Genomic DNA, 4,978 nt, shown 5'->3' on the forward strand with positions numbered 1-4,978 from the left:
ATTCTGTGCACTGGAGCAAGACCTGTATGGCAGATCATTTCAATGCAGGAGGCCAGTCAGATAGATTGCTTCTTTAGATCTTCAAGAACATTCAAGAACACTGTCAAAACCTTTCTATTACAAACATTTTCATGTTGGATTTTCAATAATGTTTCCAGCTATCCAGAAATGGGGCGGCGTGAAAACTTGCCCCTGCATGCCCCCACCCCAGCTCAAAAAGGAAAACAAATGTGATTGCAGCAGCTTTGCCCTAAAGTCGATATCCAGACAGAAATTGTGAAAAATAGCAACCAGTTACTTCCCCAGGTGGTCTGTTCATTGAAAATGAGCTTCCCTCAGGCCACATGGAGGCAGGCTCCAGGGTCTGAGCTAGACTTTGAATGTGCCTGACAAATGAAGAGAGAGGACTAGAGAGGTGTTCCCCTGCCACCAGCCACATCCAGATGTAATCACAGACCAAGGCTGGCTGCTGCTGGAAGCTTAGCCTTCCCAGGCAGAGAAGAAAGCAGCATCTCCTACCCTCCACCCACCCACCCATCCTAACTCCTCTTTCTCTTTTCTCTGTCTTGGACCATCCAGATTTCCCCTCAGCTTCCTTTCTCTTTTCTTTGTCTTCAATCTTACTCTCCCCTCTCTGCTCCTCTTTCTATCTCTTTCATATCTTCCTCTCGACCATGTCTCTTCTCCCTAATACCCAACCCGAACTCTGGTCTGTCTATTCTTGGACAGACAGAAATGAAGTCACTTTCAACCAATAAAAATCAATAATTCCAATGCCATGGAAAGGCTAGTCGTATGGTAATGAGTAGAGCAAATCCTCTCCTCCTAATGGGGTGCGGTGACTCCAAATTGTCATGGGCTGGCCACCATGGAATCATCAGCCCAAGGAGGATACACCAAGCTCCATAAGGCAGTGCCATCTTGGTTCTTAGGTTCTCTGAATGGCCAAACATCAAAATCACCAGAATGGAAAATTGAGCATGTATAGGAAGCTCTCCTTCCACTCCCAACATAAAGAATGGGTAGAAATATATGAGTGTGTGTGTGTGTGTGAATATACTAAATGCCACTAAACTGTACAATGGTTAAAATGGTAAATGTCATGTATATTTTACTACAATAAAAATAACGAGGACAGCCAGAGTCAATCAGTGCAAAGATAGGGAGAATATGAGGTTATAGTCATTGGAAGGAGAGGCCACCTGAGGGTGTGCGTGTGAACAGAGATAGAGATAGATAAAAGTTACGTAACATAGTCAAATTCAAAAGCAAGAAATGAAAATTTGAGAATAGGACCTTTAAGGACACAAGAGTGAGAAGGTGTTAAAGCCAGGTAGCCCTCAGTGAGTTAAGAGGAAATATGTAATTCAGAACTAGGGTTGAAGCCCCAAGCACCTGCTCAGCAGGTGTTGGAATTGTATTCTATGCATTAACAGTGAAAAAGCCAAATGCTATCACTGAAGGATGACCAGAAAACTCTACCCAAAGGTTATAAACATACTAGCATTTCTTCCAATAACTCTAGAGGCTGATCAAACCATAGCTCTAACAATGGTCCCTCTCTGAAGACTTTTACCTAGGCAGAAATCAGGACCAGAAGAATCTTTGCAATGAGCCGCGCATGGTGGCTCGCACCTGTAGTCCCAGCACTTTGGGAGGCCAAGGCAGGCAGATCACGAGGTCAGGAGTTCAAGACCAGCCTGACCAACATGATGAAACCCTGTCTCTACTAAAAATACAAAAATTAGCCTTGGGTGGTGGTGCGTGCCTGTAATCACAGCTACTCAGGAGGCTGAGGCAGCAGAATCGCTTGAACCCAGGGGGCAGAGGTTGCAGTGAGCCAAGATTGTGCCACTTCACTCCAGCCTGGGCAACAGAGTGAGACTCTGTCTCAAAAAAAAAGGAAAAAAAAGAATCTTTGCAATTCTTTGCAATGAAATATCTTCCAATCCTGTACCTTGGGTCTCATGTTAGCAAATAAGCAGTTAGCATAGAAATAGACCTTTGGTTTCCAAAGCTGAAACTTTGGAATTTTGCCTGGAACCAATCATTGTTTTATTTGCCCAAATCCTGTACCAGACATAGGTCATATGCATCCAACAGGCACCCCTTATTGGGTTTTTATGGATGTTCATTAACAGCTCCATTGTTGGCCAGGCCATTTAGAGACAATCAGCTGGAAACACCAGCTGCTTCACCAAAGTTATGGATACGGCTGAGCCTTCCACCGAGGGCTGTAAAGCCTTAATGGAGTGGCAGCATGGTAGGGCAATTCAGGCCAATTTAGATTTTGTAGCATGTGCATAAATGACTGTTTCCTGTCCTGCTCTGATTTTTCTGTTCGAACCCTTTCCATCCACGTGGGATAGTCACCTCCAGAAAACTAACCTAAGGAAGGTGGTCTCCACTTATCCAGGCCACTGACATATGGATTTACAAAGAGTTTTTCCATTCCCTCAGACGCTAATGCCTTCCCTTTGTACAGAATGTTTAACATTTACCAAATACTTTCACAGTACCATCCAGTTCCTATGAAGTAGGTAATAGGGCTGGTGTTATTATCCTTGCGAAAAAGAGGTTCTGGGAGGTTTTGGGACTTGCCCAAAGATACACAGAAAAGCTGGAGCTTGCAGGTGTCCAGTCCACTCTACCAGTTGTCCAGGTGGCCTTTTCTTCCAATGACCATGACCTTCCATTCTCCTTGTCTTGACATTGATTAACTCTGGTTCTCTATTTTTATTGTGGTAAAATATACGTAACATAAAATTTACAATTTTTAAGTGTACAGTTCAGTGGCATTAAATATACTCACATTGTTGATTCATCCTTGTGCACCGTAGGCGGCACAGGCATCAAGATGTCCAACCGAGTGGTCTGCTGGGAAGCCAGCCGCTCTGGAGCTGGTACGCAGCCTCAGGACCACAGCTGAATGCACAGCTAGAAGGTTGGCTTTCACAAGTAAAGTCTACAAAAAGACCTGCTAGAGCCATTATTGCACCCCATGCAGGATATACGTACTGTGGGTCTTGTGCCACCCGTGCTTATAAACAAGTGGATCCATCTATTACCCAGGGAATTTTCATCCTCGGGCCTTCTCATCGTGTGTCCCTCTCTCAGTGTGCACTTTCCAGTGTGGATATATATAGGACACCTCTGTATGACCTTCGTATTGACCAAAAGATTTATAGAGAACTGTGGAAGACAGGAATGTTTGAACACATGTCTCTGCAGACAAAGATGAACACAGTATTGAAATGCATTTGCCTTATAGAGCTAAAGCCATGGAAATCCATAAGGATGAGTTTACCATTATTCCTGTACGGGTTGGAGCTCTGAGCGAGTCAAAAGAACAGGAATTCAGAAAACTCTTCAGTAAATATCTAGCAGATCCTAGTAATTTCTTTGTGGTTTCTTCTGATTTTTGCCATTGGGATCAAAGATTCCGTTACGGTTACTATGATGAATCCCAGGGGGAGACTTATAGATCCATTGAACATCTAGATAAAATGGGTATGAGTATTATAGAACAATTAGACCCTGTATCTATTAGCAATTACTTGAGGAAACACCATAATATTATATGTGGAAGACATCGCTTTAGGGTGTTAAATGCTATCACAGAGCTCCAGAAGAATGGAAGAATATGAGCTTTTCCTTTTTGAATTATGCCCAGTCAAGCCAGTGTAGAAACTGGCAAGACAGTTCAGTGAGTTACACAACTGGAGCACTCACAGTCCAGTGAAGCTCTGAATCCTCAGGGAGGCCACCTGCACATTCTCATGCTCTGTCCAGGGTCCCAGCCTAGCCTTTACCAAGATACTGGTCCTGGTTTGGGGGGATTCTGAAACCTCAAACTAATAGAACTTTCTTCTCTTTTTTCTAGTAGACATAGTCCTTCCTTAATTTCAACTCATTAAAAAATGCTTTATAGTTTAGGGCAGTGGAAGGAAGGCTGGCATCAAAATATTTTGATCAAAAAAGATAAGAATGTAAAGGCTCAGTTGTGGCAGACAGCTTTTTGAAAGTAACTTGAAAAGCATTTACCGTATCCTAAATTTGCACTCTTTGCAGACTCGTGCACATATATTCCGCTTTCAGAATAGTTTTGCAAATTGTACACAAACAAACAAAAAGGTGGAAGCTTTCCAAAAAATTGCATTTATAAATGATCTGTATTATAATAAATCTCCAGTTATAGTCAATTACTACCCATGTTGTACAACAGATACCTTCTATTTTAGTTGCTAACAAAGGGCTACACAATTCAAAATAAATAAATTAATTAATTCACATTGTTATGCAACCATTATCATCAACCATCTCCAGAACTTTCTCCTCATCCCAAACTGAAACTCTGTTCCTGTTAAACAGTAACTTCCCATTCCCCTCTTCCCCTAGCTCTGGGAACCACAATGCTACTTTCTGTTCTCTGAATTTGACTACTCTGGGAACCTCATATAAGTGGAATCATACAGTATTGGTTCTGTTTCTGGCTTTTTTCACTTGGCATAATGTTTGCAAGGATCATCCATATTGTAGCGTGTGTCAGAATTTCAATTCTTTTTAAGGCTGAATAATATCCTATTTCATCTCTATATACAACCTTTTGTTCATCCATTCATTTGTTGATGGTGCCCTGCACTCCTACTTCCTTTTTTAGGAAATAGCACGTCCCTTTTTTTTTGAAACGGAGTCTCGCTCTGTCGCCCAGGCTGGAGTGCAGTGGCGTGATCTCGGCTCACTGCAAGCTCCGCCTCCCGGGTTCAGCCTCCCTGCTTCAGCCTCCTGAGTAGCTGGGACTACAGGCTCCTGCCACCACGCCTGGCTAATTTTTTTGTATTTTTAGTAGAGACAGGGTTTCACCATGTTAGCCAGGATGGTCTCGACCTCCTGACCTCGTGATCCTCCCGCCTCGGCTTCCCAAAGTGCTGGGATTACAGGCGTGAGCCACCGCGCCCGGCCCACTTTTTTATATTTT

At 43.1% G+C, this 4,978-nt stretch overlaps 1 pseudogene; it reads left to right on the forward strand.

Moving 5' to 3' along the window:
• The first annotated feature begins 2,857 nt into the window (after positions 1–2,857).
• Positions 2,858–3,742, forward strand: LOC100448772 (protein MEMO1-like; annotated as a pseudogene).
• The last annotated feature ends 1,236 nt before the right edge of the window (positions 3,743–4,978 follow it).

The sequence above is a fragment of the Pongo abelii genome, chromosome 5, assembly GCF_028885655.2.
Source record: "Pongo abelii isolate AG06213 chromosome 5, NHGRI_mPonAbe1-v2.0_pri, whole genome shotgun sequence".
Taxonomy (NCBI): Eukaryota; Metazoa; Chordata; class Mammalia; order Primates; family Hominidae; genus Pongo; species Pongo abelii.